The 18827-nt window shown below is 32.3% G+C and overlaps 1 protein-coding gene across 6 annotated transcripts in view; it reads left to right on the forward strand.

The window, feature by feature from the left end:
- LOC128857801 (high mobility group protein DSP1) overlaps positions 1-18827 on the forward strand; it is a 90330-nt gene that overhangs the window by 25716 nt on the left and 45787 nt on the right. The window lies entirely within an intron of this gene.

The following is an 18827-nucleotide window of genomic DNA, read 5'->3' on the forward strand; positions in this document are numbered from 1 at the left end:
TCTTTTCTGTAACAAGCGGATTACATTGCGCTATGCACCCACGTACATTTTTCTCATTCAATCGTCTACCAATGAGGCTATGCATATCAATCAACTTACATATTTTCCCTACAAGTGATTTTTCGGGCTGTTATTGTAGTTGTTGTAGCATCATAAACATTCCCCATACTTACATACGGGGAATGCTGCTGGAATGACAGTCCTTGGGCGGATATAAATCCGGGTCGTTTTGGTTACGTAGAACCGACTGTCGTGGAAATTTTTCAGGCTCTGGGGTCTTGCCTCATTTTTGCGCTACCATATTTCTGAATATGTTTAAGTGGATTATAAATCATCTTTTTAGAAAATCGTAGAGGCTTCGATATTTTCATAATTGTGCCTCCAGATGATTTCAAGTTGTGAGTAAGCTGTACAGCGGCACCAGGGTCTTTTCGCTTTGATTTATAACCAAAGTTTTTTTTTTTTATCTTAGCTTATAGAGGTAATCTAACGTAGAAACGTACCAAAGAATGTGAATCAGCTAAAATGAGTCCTAAATTCGAGTCCAGCTCTACATGATACAACTTGCATGTGAATGAGTTTTATGAGGAAGGAAGGAATATATCAAACCCTGATTACAGAGGTGCTTGTTCCCTGCTTACTAAACAGCTTTCCAGGAAAAATGTTAGTAATTATTAAATATGCTAAGACGAAAAATGATAGTGATAATGTTGCCTTAGCAAAGAGTACCAAATTCGTGAACACCACTGTGTGTACATATCATACATAGTTAAAAAAGTAATTTCTGTCGAAATATTTTAAAGGTCATTGACGGCAATTTGCTTCTCAAAACTAGATATCTAATTAAAATTAAAACATTTAAATTGAAAAGTTACTGTGCCCATATAACTTTCCCAGTAACTGCCTAGTAACGCAAAGGCAATGAACGACCTAGTTTGCATTTTTGCGCCAGTTCTTTTTTTTGTGTGTTGATTTTTTCTACCGTTCGGCGCTTTTGTTTTTTCGCGCGTGCAGTTACATCGTTTTTTGTCACCACATTCGTACTAAACAGGGACCAAAAAGTCACATGCAAATTTTTGTGCAAACAAAAAAATATAGCTATGTTCATATGTACGTGTGTATGTAATATCCGCGCAAATAAAAAAGCAGCTGGCAAAAGACATGCGCGTGTTCAACCGAATGTACCGAAATGTTGGCAAACACACATACGCATGTATGTACATAATGTGAGTTATTTATGACATAATATCGTCAACACAAATCGGGGAGTTGCAATATTTTAGCATTAAAAAGTAGAAAAAAAAAATCGTATTCAGAGGTATTAATGAAACAGAAAGATGAAGCGGCGAGATCCAGCTAGATTGAGTTCGTGACATTGGGCGACTGTAGCCACGTGCAACATAACTTCATTATTATTTAAGCTATATATAGATATTATTTCTATAAATGAATTTTTTGCACTTTTTATGACCAATTTATGTTTGGATTTAATTTCTCATTTCTAATTTTCCTACATTTACACTTACATATTTTTGTTGAGGTTTTTGAGCTTGGTAAAGATATTCACTGTATGTGGAAAGGCTTTAATAATGCTTGTGCCTGCTATTGTGTGAAGATTTTCTGTCGCCTCTTGTTACGCCATAACATTTCCTTGTTGGTTACTAAAAACACCCATTTTACTCTGCTAGCCTACGTACCAACAAAGTTAAACAGTTTTGTCGTTTGGGCCAGACATTTCGTAGACGATAATACAAACAAAAGGAAGCATTGAAAAAAGGAAATAATTTCAGTCAGGCCAACAATAATGAAAGCACACAGCCCACAGTTTCAAAACTCGCTAAATAAATGTAAAAATAAAGAGCACTTGACCGAATTTTTTTTACTCTGTTGTGTAAGTGCAAGTATTCACATACAATACTACATTTTTACAGTACTACGTTTTTGTTTTCTTAAGAGTTATTTACTTTTGATATCTTTTTAGCATTTTTTTTTGTTGCTTTGCTTATTTTTTAGGTTCATTTGCCTGTAAATAGGATGTTGTCGAGAAAAGCGTTTTTATTTTTTGTTGTTACATACATACATATGTAGTATATACATACATATTTAATTTAGTTCCATTGTGTTTTATATTATTTTATTTCACTTTTTTTTCTCAACTTAAATTTAACCTTTTTTCCCGTACGTCTAATATTCGCTTACGCTTCTATACTATACCTGTTGACTATTGTATACCATGTGGCACATTATTCGTTTTACCCACTACCACATGATCAATCAATCGCATCGTATTACATTGTTATTTTAACATTTTTTTTTCAACTATTGCTAATTTTGTGCATGACTCAAATTCACAATGTCCACTATAGTATACTCTTATCGCTGTTAAATCATTATCTGTATTTAGTGAGGTTCCGACTTTTTCTGCTTTATATATTCCAGTGTGAGTATATTTATATTATTGCTACATTTATTGTGGTATTTATTATTGTATTATGACGGTTCAGTTAATTACATTACTGCATACGGATATACGCTCTCATGAGTATTTTTCTAATCAGTAACAGTAATATATTCTCGTATGTGCGTTCAGAGAGGGATGGTAGGTGTTTTGCAGGGAATTAAAAGCTATGAATTCCAACACTATCACGACAAAAAACCACGTGCTGTTGGCGAGAGATTACTACAAATATATTCATATGCATTTGAAACGGTTCAAACAGGCAACTAATTGACATGAAGCCTATATTGTAAACCAATTTACGGTACAAAAATTATTTATTTCCAATTAACACTTCAATATTAATTAATTAAACAATACTTAATTCTCAATAAATTTGAAACAGATTCTTAATGCAACCCTATGAAGTGTGTTTAATGAGTGAAGCGTCTGTCAAATTAAGAGAATGAAATGTCAAAAAAAAAAAAAAAAAAAAAAAGACATCAAATAGAGAAAAAACAAAACAGGGCATTTTATAATAATCAAAACTTATTTTGATTGCATTTGCCAGCATCCACAGCATCTTTTGAGTTGCATTTTGCTGTAATGCAGCAAAGAGTAATAGCTGTTTTAAAAACTTTGTATGAAAGAAAACTTTGTCAAGCCCTGCTTCAGCGAATTTTATAAAGTCGATATCAAATTTTCGCGGTTGCGACTAATGAAAAATTATAAGAAAGGTCGATTTCTTCGCCCCCTCTCTTATTTAAAATGTAATATCCTCTTAAATGTAGGTCACATTCATTGTTCTTGTAGTACTTCTTTAGTCAACCGCATATAAATAAATTCTCACTGTTTCTTTTTTATCAACTCATATTTTACTAACTTCCTTTCTACTGCATTTTATTTACGCTTTAATATAAATATTTATTTACGCCGCCGCTCTCCATGCGTTTCTGCTACTCGGCGCTCATTTATATAAAATTCCTATTTTTGTTATTTATTGTTTGCATTTAATAGCGTTCCGGTTTCGGTGTGCTAATTAAATACCAGATTTACTGGCTGTTGCCCTACCCCTGGATATCGTGCACATGTAAATACGATGTACATAAATTTGAATATGTATTGTAGATTAGTAAGGGTCTTAAATGTTATGGGAGAAATGAGAGCCGTATATAACAATCATGTTAACATACATATTTTACTCGTAGCGTTATTGAAGAGGTGAGAGTATGAAGAACATATATACATACATATATGATCACGCAAAAAGGTTTTGCTGCTTTTCACCACAAAATAATGAAATTGATTTCAATATTGAACATAAGGAATTAAAAAAAAATTATTTTATTACAAAAAAAAATATTTTTATTTATTCACAAAAGAAAAATTATTTTTATTTATTTAAAAAAAATATTATTTTTATTTATTAAAAAAAAACTTTTATTTATTAAAAAAAAAAATATTTTTATTTATTATTAAAAAAAATATTTTTATTTATTAAAAACAAATATTTTTATTTATTCACAAAAGAAAAATTATTTTTATTTATTTAAAAAAAAATATTATTTTTATTTACCTATTATTAAAAAATATATTTTTATTTATTATTAAAACAAAATATTTTTATTTATTATTAAAAAAAATATTTTTATTTATTTTATTTATTTATTTATTATTATTATAAAACAAATTTTAAATTCAGCACTAAGGAAATATATTAGAAGATTCTTGAATAAATGTACGGAGCGGGTCATCTAACGTTCGAAACTTGTCATAGCTTTAAGTAGGAAGCGAATGACTTATTGAATTTGAGTTGTTTTTATTTGAAAGTACAATTCTTACGGCCAATTATGGAACACTATTTCATTGCATTCGGAAATTTCATTTTCCCCGCCTTACAGTAGCCGATACCATGAACCAAATTGTCAGCACATTTTCGCCTGCAATGGAGATCTGTATTTGATCGATGTCTGGCGATTTCGTTCTTCAGAACGTCAATTATTGCTGACGAATGATTAGCATGACATTTATCTTTAATGGCTCCCCAAAAATTATTATTCAACGGAGTCAAATCTCAGCTGCGTGATGGTCAATGCACATCATGGAAACGGCTAATAACGTAATTAATTTTCTTGCAGTTTTGGAAGATGATTCACGATTTTTCAATATTTTCCAACGTTGGGATCTTTAGTTTTATGACGCCTCCGAACGGCAGATGATTTTATTTAGAATTTTTCAAGCCAGAAATGCACCTAGATGGAGTTTTGCAATTGTCTGCCGAGTGTCGATTGGTTTGTTTTTGTGTTATTGGATGTGTCATCATTTTGTGGGCGTCGTCGAACCCGGGGCCAATCGAATCACGGCGCTCTCATGAATTTGACAGAATCTGCTGAATTGTAGGCGTCATAATTTGTAATCTATCACTCAGTCAACTCAGTTACAGCAGCACAGTGAGGCGCAGTCCGTATATTATATAAAGTGTTTGAAGAGGAGACCTGATCTCCGAAATATCAGTTATGAGTTCTAACGATTGGACTATTTCTGTTTCTCAAATTTTTTCATAAAATATCAATTGGCATAGTTTTATTTTTTAAGAAAATATGTTATATTATCCACATTTTGTTAGAATTTTTCTCTCTTCTCGGTTTTTCGATAGGATTATTGATTTCCCGGTTCTTTGTTTTTTGCAAAAAGCGCTCTTCGTTTCTTCACGCGTTGCTGTTACAACAAGTAGAGTTGCTTGTCCAAAAAATGGTAGGAACATCACCCTCATATCATTCTTCCACCTCTTAGCTTAACCGTTCTTCGAACACACGCTTCGCTGAAGCGCTCGCCAGTTCTTACATGTAGTAACTGCTACAGAAAGTTTTTTAGTTTGACTGGTTTGACTTGGCGTTACTTTGTCTACCTCAATCGATTTTAGGCATTTTTATAGTCAAAAGTGGTTTTTTTGGGCTCATCGAAGGCTGAAGCATATGAAGGCTTTTTAATGCTCGTTTTTTTGAGCGATTGCGGTACCAACGTTTCACTGAATTCATTTCAATGTCATTAGTATTGATTCTGTATTCTCTTTGAGTTCTGGCTTGTGTTGCTCGCGCTCGAACATTTTTACTTAGCGGAATAATGCAATTGAGCAGAAAAATATTAACCCGCCCTAATGTTATAATAAACCGTACATGGTAGCGTAGTATTTACTGGCTTCGGTAAAGTCATTTGCGAAACGGGCATTAACCGCAAACATACGTACATACATATTGTTGAATGTATTAGTAGCCATAAAAAGGAGGCCAAATTAGTGAATGACAATAAAAAGGGCAAATAATGATGAAAATAAAAAAAGTCAAGCTGTTGCTAATAGTATGTCTACATATCAAGCGAAATTCGATCATTTCAAAGAGAAAGTGGTTAAAGAATGTTGCTAATATTACTTACTTTTCTTATTTTTAAATTTGAAATGCGTTTTTTATTTATTTTAATTTTCTTCAATTGAATTCCTTTTGACTGACTGAATCGATCTAAAAAATATTGCTAAATTCATTAGGAAAGCTATGACTACATGGAGTCTAAAGAGTATTGCTAAATTCATTAGGAAAACTATGACTACGTGGAAATAAATTATTACCGCTATCTAGTCTTTTTAAACCATAAATGAATTAGTAAGAAAAGTAGATTCATTTCTTTAATAAATCCATTCGATTATTTCAAAGTATTTCTTAATTTGTCTGTTTTATTGGGTTCAAATGATAATCCCAACTTTGATTTATGACAGATCTGTAAAATTTAAAAACTCACACATGCCCCTGAATTTTGAACTAAAAGTTGTAAAATAATTGAGTTTCTTTTTTTTGTAATTTTATATCAGAATTTATGTACACTCAAGTGGCACAAAATTAAGCACCATATCGAAAGTTTTATAATTTTTGCAAATGGCTTCATATTTGAAACTTGGGGAATTAGACAGCTGCAGTCTACAAGCAGCCAAGCAATGGAGCGCGTGAAGACCAATATAAAGATTTTTACGACTCGGAACTCATTTTTTTATTAAGTAAAAAAGTTTATCAAAAGCAAAATTATTACTACTACATACACTTATGAGCAAAATAATAGAATCACGATATTTTTTTTAAACAGCTTTTACTACTTTTATTTTGATGTCCCGACAGTTGGCTCTACGTTACCGGAGCGACGTGACTATATATCCGGCCAGGTACTGTCACTCCTGCAGCACTCCCCGTATATGCATGGGGACATGTTTTTCTGCTAAAACAACGTTTTTTTTATTTCCATTTTTAATTTTTTTTTGTAAAAACATTCTACAAATATATTTTATAAGATTTGTACATGATTTATAAAAGTTCAAAACTTTGCATCAAAATTTCATTACAGTTTGATTAGAAAAAAATCGGCACACAGTTTTTATAGTCCATTACATTTTAGTAAATAAAGTGCAAGTTTTTTTTCTTGATTTTTGATCATTTTTTCCGTTACGGTGTTGAGAAAGAAAATATCGTTCATTCGCGTTTCTATTATTTTTTCCGTAAGTGTATATATATGTACATACATACATGTATACAGTGACTAAGAAACTGCACAATGCTGATCCTTTCATTGGCACCCACAGCTACCCACTTTCTATGGCGCTTCGGCTCATTTGTTGTTTCACGTTGTTGATTTCCCAAACGCTTGACTACAGAAGACCATTAACGAAAAGAAGAACACCACCGAAAGTATGTGGATACAAAAACGAAAAATAATAAGGGATACAATAAATGGTAATGCCGCATGAAACGCTTAAATTAAGCCGCGCTTGGGTCTCATTTGCTTGACTGGTGGCTGGTTGGTTGGCTGGTTGGCTGTTTGGGTGCTTGACTAACTCTTTTCCCTGTTTCAGTAGTTGGTTGGATAGGTGCTTGGCTGACTGAATACGCCGAACCCAGTCGAGCGTAAAGCAAGCCGTCAACCTTATCCTCGCTGTTCGTCTGGGCTCTTCACATGCGCTGCTTCGATCAACAACGGCAACCAACACCTTCATTACCGCTATAGATTAAACTAAAAAAAAAAAGATGTATATGTGGTATATATCAGCAAATCTACGCAAACATTTTTTGTTGATTATGATGGTGCCGAAGTAGGGGCACTCTTTTTTTTCCATGGGTAATATTTTTTGTTTTTGTGCCACACGAAGCGTTTGCGAGCAGTTCGTTGACCAGTGGCGGCGGCAACTCAACCCAACCACCCAGCTACTATATCAGCCGCCTAAAGTACTCGTACATTTCACAACAAACAATTCAGCCTCTTCAACTTGAGGTAATACATATTTCTGTTTAAAACGTGAGGAAATGGTATTACATACATTTGTAGGTTGCTTGCTCGCTGGCAGTAACCAACAAAAAAAAATAAAAAATAAAATAGAAATCACTTCTGGAATTTATATCGACATTTATGCGTGACGATTTTTTATAAATTTTTTTAATTTTTTACTTATACATTTTCGTGTTAGTGTACACTTGCGTAGGTGGCTTTTTGCCTTAAAAATATGCGTGCTGAATTTTTAATGGATTCTTAATCAGTTAACGCATTTTTGAATTTAGACTTCACATTTTTTCTTAATGACTTTTGTAACATTTGCTTGCCTTGCGCGCGCTCCACTCCCTTTTTATTTTATAACCAAAATTCTTTATATACTTCTTTATTAATTGCGTGTGTGTTTGTACGTACAGGTAGCAGATCCTGTTTTTCTAACAGCGATCGGTCCGTGACATGCAATAGCAAACTTCCGAGCAAGGCGAATTCACATGAGATGATGTTATTAGAGCAGCTGATTTGTTTTGTTTTTCTCTTTCTTTTGTTTTGGTGGTGTGAATGTCACAGTTTACATTCTGCTTTTGTTTACATTCTGATTAAAATTCATGGAAAATACGTCGAATTCATGTAATCCGGGGCAAGTTATCAGTTATCAACCATCAAATTGCAAAATCAAGAAAATACATGCATACCAATTATGTTTTTGTACTGCTGGTACCACCTTACGAATTCGCCTTGTCTCCGAGTGCATTTTAGCCATCAAAAAGTTGCTCACAAAATCTTATCTTTCCGGTCGGATTGTGCATAAAATTACATGGTCTTCCATTTATGGAACATCAACATGAATATTTTCCTTCTTTTTACACGTGTTCATTTTGATTTTATTTTTTTTTTTTAGCAGCACTTCATTAAACTTCTTTTGGACTGAAAAATTCTAGGCGTTGTTTTGGACTTATCTGTTAATGAAAATGGCTAATCTCCGATGTTATTTCTGCTATGAGAAAACAAAGAACCCAAAGTGCTATTACTTTTATTCGCTGTAGGGCTTAAAAGTGAGAATCGGGGTTATTCTTATAATTAAATTTTTTTATTCCGTCATACATACATACTGTACATATTAATTAATTATTGAAATAAAGATAAAATATAATATGTAGTTTAATTTAATTTAATTTAATTTTATTTTATTTATTCTATTTTATTTAATTTAATTTTATTTCACTTTATTTAATTAAATATAATTTTTTTTAATTAAATTTGTTTTATTTTAATTTATTTTATATTGCTTAAATTTTTTTGTTGGTTAATTTAATTAATTAGTTTTTTTTTGGTTTTAAGTTTAAATAATTTTTTAACTTAACGCATTTTTTTCATTTAAAATTTTTTATTAGATTTTTTTAATTAATCTTTTTTACATGAAATTTTAGTTTTTAATTAAATTTTTTTTAATAAATTGTTGCTTTTAATTAAATTTTTTTTCCTTTTAATTCTTATTTTTTTTTAATATTGTTTTTTTTAATAAATTTTTTTTCTTGAATTCTTTTTTTCTTAAAATTTTTTTTATTACTTTTTTTATTACTGTTTTTTATTAAAATTTTTTTCTTTAATTCATTTTCCTTTAATTCTTTTTTCTTAAATTTTTTTATTAAAATTTCTTTATTAAAATATTTTTTATTAAAATATTTATTTTTTGATTAAATTTTTTTTATTAAAATACTTTTTTTAAATTTTGTTTTACAAATTTTTGGCGGCAATAACTGCTTGGACCGGGGCAAACATTTGAAGCATTTAGATTTTCACGAAATTCGTTTAGAAATTCCTGTTCCCACACCTTGTTTCTTTTTTCAGTTCTGCCTTAGAATTTGGTCTGTGTTATTGAGCCACTTACTTTTTTATCGTGTGCTATAGGTGCTCAAACGGGTTCAAGTCGGCATAATTTCCTGCCTACGCCGTATGCAATATTCTGAAATCTACAAACATTTTCTACACCTGTAAGAAACAAAATGGCGACTGATGACACTTTTCTTAACCATAAACATGGGAATATATCGTTGATTAAATACCGTATAAAACCTTACCGATTTCGCCCGATGATGTGGTGCGGAGTCGTCCTGAGAGATGGTTTCAGGAGTATACCGATATTGTTGTTCTACAGCGGAAACGATATAATTAGATATAATTTCTCCATGCTTTTCGGGATTCATTATTCTATCAACATCAACGAATAGTGAAGGGACCCCGTATATAGAAAGAAAATCATGCCCAGTCCATTTGGCTTGCAAGATGCTTAACCATTCTGGTCACACAATTTTCCTTAAATCGTCTCCCTGGAAATCAACGAACATACGGTAAATTGCAGTGTACAACGTTAAAACTGCTTTCATCTGACCATATTACCGTTTTCCACTGCTTCAAGGACCAGCTACGGCGCGGATTTGCTCTTTTTCACCGAGAAAGACTAATTTTTTTGTTTTTTAGACAGAAGTGGTTTTTACGCGGGTTTCCTTGTACTCAAGCCGTACTCCTGCAGCCTCCTGCGTACAGTTCTTGAACTTATGGCTACATCATGTTGTTCCTTCAGGTCCTTTCTAATTTCTGTGGAATTTTTAAAGCGATCCTTTAAAAAAATCTTACGATTAACACCATTTTTCTTTCTCCTAGTTCCAACTCTACTCTGACGCTCCAAAAGATCGTCCTGGCTTGTGTAAATTTATTACTGTTGAATGGCTACGTCCAACTTTTCTCGCTAGCTTTCGAATAGGCACTCGGTCTTTTTCTAAAGTAAAAATAGTCAATTTTTTATGACGAGTTAATTGCTTGCATTTAGGGCACATTTTTTAATCGTTTGTTTAACGCCCTATTTCTGACATTTGTCATTATTTTGCATTTCGATTTCAAATAAAGCATTTGCGTAGATCAAAATAAAAATTTAAATCATTTCGACTAGAACCGCTGTAACTACAGTTGAATCGCATATTTATACGAAAAAAATTACTGGTAAGGTTTGCGTGGCCACGAGTGTATGACTTAACATTATTTGTACATATGTATGTAAGTACCGTATTGAAACAATGTTAAATTTCATAAGTAATGATATATTTTTTACTGACTATTCTTTTTCTCATTAAAATTTCTATAAATTGCTTTGGAAGCATTTCAGGATTTCATATTTATTCAATTGCGTAACGTGTTTGTTTGCATCTATCATTATTCTTGCATTCAGTCAGAGCCAACTGATATTTCTATTGCATTTTCCTTTCACTTTTAATTAATTTTTTTTTTTAATAAAGGTCAACTGCTTCCAATGTCATTAATTTTGTTTTACATTCTCCTACTTTGCTATTTAAATGATTTTTATTTTCTTCTCATCTATTGGCAACTCGGCATCGCATTGCATTCGCTCAGAGGTTGTGAGAGAGTTCGTATTACTACAATACTGGTCTCTAACCTCATAACTTCAATTAAGATTTAAATGTTATGAAGGTCAAATTGTAACGCCAACCCTCATACAAGCATATCAAAGCCAAATACAAAACAAATGTTTCGAAATCCATAATAAAAATAGAAAAGAAAAACATAAAATCGAATAAAACGGTCATATACTTACTGTGAGTGCATACAAAACAATTTCTCAATAATGGCCACCCAAACTCTAGTCAAATTCAGCTAACTATTTGTTGTGTTGTTGGGTGTTGTTGGTGTGAGACAACTTGTTTCGCTGATTGCTCATTGAGTGAGTGTCCGGTTAGGTGGATAAGTGCTGCAAGTAAAGAAAAACTTGTGGCGTATGAAGTGAATGACTAACTGGTGGCTGGCTGAATGGCTAAGTGCCTAAACGAATGTGTAACTGAAAATAAAAGCGAAACTGAGCATAGAAATTGAAACTGAAACTAAAAGGTGCTAAAAAATCACATTCACTTTTTTTTTGCCTTAACAGCAATAGTAGTAACATTGCGTTGCAATGGCAGCATAAATAAAAAATGTACAACCAACCAGCAGTTGCGAATATAGTGGTGTCTTGTATTCTAAGTAAAGCGCATGCGCGCGCACCCATATGTTTAGCGAATTGCTGCTTTTGTTGCGCTTTGCGTTGAGCCACTGCTAGCTGGCTGACCGGCTGAGTTTTTGTTTGTTGGTCAGTCAAACAGTTAACCACTTGCTGGCTATTTGTCCAACTGACTTAGAGACCAAGTTAACTATTTTACACAACAACAACAACAACAAAAATAACCACCACAATGAGTAAAAGACAAAACAACGAAAAAATCGATAGGCGGCAAGTGTGGCCATTAGCTCGCTGGCTGTGGTAAAGCGCTGAACTACTGAGCCTTAACTGAAGTGGTAATAAAAACTGTTCAGTGGCAAACGAATCTGCACACATACTACATACTTAGATATGTATGTATATACATGCATCCTCTTTCTATGACTCAGTGTTATGCAGCATCGTATTCGCTGTGAAGTTATTAATGTTTTTACCAGATTCTAAGCTTTCACCTGTTCATACCTTTCTGCAACTCTTGCTTCCTCTTCTCCAAAGCATTTGCGATCCTAACGACAGCAGTTGTTTTCTGCTTACCATTGGCGGCAACTAATAAAAAAAAGGAAAAAAATCGCCAAAGAATTGTGAATGCATTCGCAGTTTCACCTGCTAACCGTGTTGTTGAGCCTAACAGCTAAGCCGTAAAAAGTCTTCATTTGCTTTTGTGTGTCTTTTTTGCTGTTATGATTGCATGTGAATGTTCTTTTTTTATCTGTCGCCCGGCCGGTATATGTTTCAAAGCTCTTGTTCCCGACGCCATGCTAATCTATGACAAACTAAACACTCGCTGAGCAAGATCAGCTGCCTCAGTATTATGAGCCTGGCTTTACCGCATTGCCAGCTGCGTATCAAAAGGTATACAAATATAAGTAACTCGTTGCTGTGGCAAAAATGTATTAATAAATGAATAAACAAATTTTATTGCTTTTGAAGGAACAGGTGTTCCTTATTGCTGCTTCGTCATTAAATTAAATTTGAATTTTTAGTTTAAAATTTATTGCAAGTCACATGTTAAGTCCTAGATTTGTAAACGAAAGTGATCAGATAATCAATGGTGGAAGTAAAGTGGGGAAAATGCATCAACTTGTAAACAAAAATGTTTGATTCACGAGTAACAAATTCTTCTATAATCCGAATAAAAAAACTTTTTTGGCATCAGTAAATCCTCTAGCAAGAGTATTTTCTCGTTTCTTAAGTTCAGTGGATCGTTTTTTCCTCATCAAGGTGGTCAGTTGATTTCAAAGATAAGGTTGCAAAATTTCCAGACGCCAGATTTGTCGAATTTTCGAAATATTTTAATGACTAGTAAAAAAAAGCTATAAAATGCTCTTAAAAGTCTTTAACTCTACATTAAAAGTCTAAGTAAAAGCTGTGTCTGTTCTTCGGGCATTAGCTGGGACGAATAGGGCCAGAGAAAAATTAAAAACAATTGCGAAGCTTGCGGACTAAGCGTATATTCTAATTTAAAAAGCTTCTATGAGTTACAATTTTTTGCTGTTGTAGTAGGAAGCGGCAGTCCTTGGCCGAATATACATATATCCAGGTCGTTCCGGTCACGTAAAACCGACTGCCGTGAGAACGTTATTGTTATCTTTGTTTTTAATTTAATTTTATTTATTTATAATTTTCTTTTTTTATTTAACTTTTTTTATATCTTTTTAGTGTGTTATTATTTATTTATTTCTTTATTTATTTATTTCTTTATTTATTTATTAATTTTTATTTATTTTTATTTAATTTTTGAATGTGGTAATTTTTTTATTTATATTTTTGTTTTAAATTTTTTTTATTAATTTTTTATATTCCTTTTTTAAATTTTTTGAGGAACACTTTTTCTAATTACCGTTTTTATTTAATATTAATAAATAAATAAATAAAAATTAAAAAAAAAATTGAAAAAAGAACAGAAGCCTTTTAAAAGAGCATGTTATAGATTTTAGTAGATAGTAGTTAAAATATTTCGAAAAATCGACAAATCTAACATTGTTTTATTTATTTTTTATTGATTTTTTAAATAAATTTTTTATTTATAAATTAAATTAAAATTATAAATTTTTTTAATGTTTTTTTTTTAATTTTTTTTTAATTTTTGTTTAAATTTTTTTTTATTTTGTTTTTAATTTTTAAAATTTTTTTTTAACTAAAAATTTTTTTTTTTAATTTTCTTTACTTGTTTTATTTAGTTTTATTAAATTATTATTATTTTTTTATTTTGTCTTAAATTTCTAATTTTTTTTATTATTATTTTTTTTAATTTTGTCTTAAATTTCTAATTTTTTTATTATTATTTTTAACTATTTTGTTTTTATTATTTTTCTAAATTTTTTTAATTATTTTGTTTTTTTATTATTTTTTTTATTTTGTCTTAAATTTATAATTTTCTTATTTTTTTTATTATTTTTTTATTTATTTTTGTTTTTATTTATTTTTGTTTTTATTTATTTTTTTAGTCGTTTGTCTATTTTTTCAGAAGTTTAGGATTCTTGATTGTCATTCAAGTCCTGGTTTGTATGTCCGTGTACCCCTTTACTGCTCGGTCGTAAATGTTAGATTTAATATAGCATTCAGATTAGATTATCCAGTATATTTGCACGCCATACATGCATTTTCATGCTCACAGAAATAGACAAATTTTTTCATATAATTTCATTTTATGCGCATAGTTTTTCAAAATAGTTCAATGTTTTTAATTGCTTTTTCGTTTTTCTGAAATTATCCCTTAATGCTCTTTAATGTCTCGACTTGTCTCACGTTGCTTTCATTTCCTATATTTCCCCGTAATTATTTTCCACTGGCATTGCAACTAAGACGCATCACAACAGAAAACTGGCCTGGTGTACTACGTTATAGACCTTCGGAAGTGAAATGAGTTTTTAAAGCTTACCCAGTAATTAAATTTAATTTGCGTAAAGGACGAAACTAACACGATTACCCATGCTGGACACTCGCACTAACAGACGTGAGAAAAATGCTGAGTGTAAATGGAAATAAAAGAGCTACGAACAAACGAAATGTTGATGAATTGACATTTCCTCGACCAGCTTAGGTTTTTGGTTGCTACCTGAGTAAAAGATAAGTAACCATTTGAAGGAGGAGGAACACCACGGGATGGCTGGGTGAATAGATAAACGAAAGAAAAGGAAACTCGTTTTTAAACAAAGCAAAAAGAAAAAAAGAAAAAGGAAAAATATATATATAACATAAGCGCATTAAGAGTAAGCAACAAATATGTACCACTACAAAAACGGGTATTCACACATAACCTCAAAAAGCCGCCAAACAACATGCAGCCAGCCAGGTGATAGAAAATAAGGGTATGCCAGGGGAATGCGGCTGCAAGGGCAGGCAAAATATCAAGAAAAAGTCAACCAAGTCAGGCGCTGTCAGGCAGGCAACAGTCAAAGGTTTTGCTCGCATAAGACCCCAGAGAATTGGCCAACACAAGCCGCCAATTCTGATAAAACTGAAGGAAATTGTAATAAAAGTGGAGAACGCGCTGAATGATGTGCTGGCGTGTAAAGCATGGGTAAAGTATAGTTCGCGGTGAGGATTGCGGCTAGAAACTGGCAGAACAAGTAAATCGTCACGAATTCTGGTTAAAGTGGTGTTTCAAAGAATTTTAGGAGAAGAAAAATTTATGTAAAAATATATACACATACCTACACACATTAACAAGCACATATGTCTGCATGTATGTATGTATGTACATACACACGATGAAACGTGAGGAGGCTGACGGGTAACCAAACTGGTGGTTGGTCGGTTGGTTGCAAGCGCCTTGGCCGTAGTCATCGTCGTCGTCATAATACAATTTCAAAACGAAGCGAATCCAATGTACAGGCAAACGCAAGAGAAATAAATTTCAAAACACAAAAGAAAAAATGGTAAAAGCTAAGCAAATGTAAGAATTACACAAACAATAAAAAAGAGCCAATAACCAGCCAAGGAGAACTAAGAACTGGTCTGGCTGGCTCGCAGCTTGTCTTAATAAGAAATCTCAGATGAAGAAATACTAACAACTCGCTGCTTGTAGTAGTAGAATTGTGGTAAAAATAAATAGCCATGAATCGCATTTTTTTTTTGTTTTCTTTTTTGTTGTTTGTTTTTTAATCTTTTTTTACAACACGAATCGAGTGGCGGCGGCGACCGCGGCAGCTGAAGAAGAGAGTCGTGCATGAAATAAAATTCTGTGCAGCTGCCTCAAGACTGGTTTGATTAGTGGATTTGATTGCTGCTGCCGTTTAATTTTTTTAACCATGGATGGCTGAGAAAATGTTGCAAGTTTCTTCGTGTACGTGGAAATAATGGCTTTATAATTAAAGTACTGATATAAATTTGATATAAATGTCATAAATCGTTCGTCCGTTTGCAGCTTTTGGTTTATGGGGCTTACTTAAATCGTTGATTGTAGGTTACGATTTCTTTTGTTCTTTGCGATAATGGCAGAAAATGAATTTATGCCGAAGAAAACAGAAAAAAAAACACCTAAATATGTACTACAGCTAATAATTGAGAGAAGGGAAAGTATTTATAGTAAAGAATCAATTTGCTTTGCCTTTGCCTTTAACTTATGAAGTGGAAATAAGAGGAACACAATAAATCAGTTTGAATTAAAGTATTTAGATTAATAGCGTACATAGTACCGATATTGGCTTAAACTCAATGTTTGTTTAAATCTTTAGTTACATACTTTGATAAACTTTCAATAAAAGTAGAAAAAAAATTCTTTCAAATAATTTAATTCTGATATTTTCTTAGGAACATTCCACATTTTAATTAAATTTTTGTTGAGATGGATTCTCGTGATTAATAAGTTAAATATCGCATATATTATTAAAAATATAAAATTATTATCAGAAGCTTTTCGAAAAGAACTCTCAACTTTCTGTTTTATAGCAAATTTATCATCTATATAGTGTTGGCAACGCGGAAAATGCACTGGTTTCATGACTTAAAATTGTAACCAGAAGGTTGTGGTGCACCAAAACAAGCTTATGCGTAAAATTATACATTTTTGTTTGTATCTAAATATTTTCTAATTATACTAGCACTAATTTTTGGTTTTAATGCAATATATTGAGTAGTATTACCAATCGCCAATGATCGCCTTGCCAACTTAATCACGAAATACAATTGCACTCGTAAAAATTCACTGGCAATCCACATTATGTTTATTAGTTAGACTAATTCATGTTTGATTGAGTATTAGCATTTTTGACACCAAAATAGTTTAGAGAAATGAAAAATAATTAAATTTTTTTTTTGCTAAATATTGTGAACTAATTGTTGATGAGAATTATTTTGGGTAGCTAAATGCAAAAAAGGTTGTCTAGAAGGCGTCTCTTGACTAACAAGCCAGTTTGCCACCCGTCACCGGGCGATCGCGTTAAGGATATGTAATATTTCTCTTATTCCAAGCTCATCCAAAAATCTTGAATATTATGCGTTATGGTTATCGTTTAAATTGGTGAATTTAGTCCTCCGTATCTATAGAAAAATGGTTGCATCGGGGGACAATTGACACCCTCTATTAAAAACTTCCTTGCGAAATTGCTACCTCAAATTATCTTAGATTATAACGATAATTTTCACAACTCTTTTTTTATTGATGATTATTTTTTGGAAAAAGAGCAGAATGGCAAAAATTAATGGCGGTGATTAGTTGAGGTTGGTTAACATATTACGAGTAAAGTCTTTCATACTGCGAGCTGCTAATAATGCAACAAAATTAATTAGTGAATTTCTCTGTTTTTTTCGTGATTAATAATATTTAACCAAACTAAAAACCAATTGACTTGAAAACTATCTTGGCAACTCATTATTGAGGTTGCATTTAATCTGACTGTAGGTGGCTTGATTATAACAATCAAGTAATTATAAGCGCGTAGGTAAAATGGAATGGGTTAAAAAAGTGCGTGTAAACGCTTCTATAAAAAATTTTATATTTTCTTTCTTATAGCCCAAATGTCAAACAAAACAAATCCCAAAAAAATTCAACGTTTATTTTATTTCAGTAAGGTAAAATTATATTTAGAAAAACAGTAGCGAATTTTGAGCAGTCAAAAACTTAGTAGTTAACAAATTGTAAGAATAATTTTGACAAAACTTTTATATGATGGTGATTTTATTATTTGTATTTTTACATGGGGTTTTGTTTAGTATTTAAATTAGTATTTTGTTGCATGACCCTTATTCTTTAGAATTGCAGCACAACGGCGTTGCATTGAGTCAACAAGTTTTTGGCATCTTTCAATCGAAATCGACTCCCATGCGCTCTTTACAGCTTCCCATAGTTGAGTATTATAGATGTTGGCTTGCGTTGGGCTACTGCCTCCGTGACATCAACCCAAAAATTTTCAATGGGGCTTATGTGTGGTGACTGTAGCAGCCATTCCATTAAGTTGATCTGACTCTTCTCAAACCATCTCTTAGCAACTTGGGGTCGTTGTTTTGCTGGAACGTCCAAACACGCGGCATTTCTCTGGCATATGGCAGCATATTGTCCTTGAGTATATCAACATATGAAGCGCCAGTCATCATTTCCTTAACCCAATGGATGGGTCTCACGCCTAGCCGAGAAAAGCATGCCCAGACTATAACGCTAGAACCACCATGCTTTATTGTTTTTGTTGTATACTTTGGCAGGTATTCGGTGTTAGGTGGTCGTCTTACATATTGGCGCGATCCCTTCCCACCATACAAAGCAATCTTCGACTCGTCCGACCATAAAATGGTGCGCCATTTGGTCGAAGGCCAATTTATATGTTCTTTGGCGAATCGAAGTCTCTTGTCCACATGCGTTTTTGCGTGATAAAAAAAACGAGGCCACTTAAACATAAAAGCACTACTAAGATTCTGACCACAACTGTATGTGTAAATATGTATTGTTATTGAAAGAGATAAAGGTCAATCCATTGCTCACACTGCTGGTAGGATTTTTGCAACTTTCGAATAGTGTTAGAAAAAACCTGGTATTAAATTTGCAACACTTTATAAGTGTTGATTTCCTAACTTAACTGCCTGTTGCGTGCCTGGCATTTTTAC

This window comes from Anastrepha ludens, chromosome 3 (assembly GCF_028408465.1).
Source record: "Anastrepha ludens isolate Willacy chromosome 3, idAnaLude1.1, whole genome shotgun sequence".
Classification (NCBI taxonomy): Eukaryota; Metazoa; Arthropoda; class Insecta; order Diptera; family Tephritidae; genus Anastrepha; species Anastrepha ludens.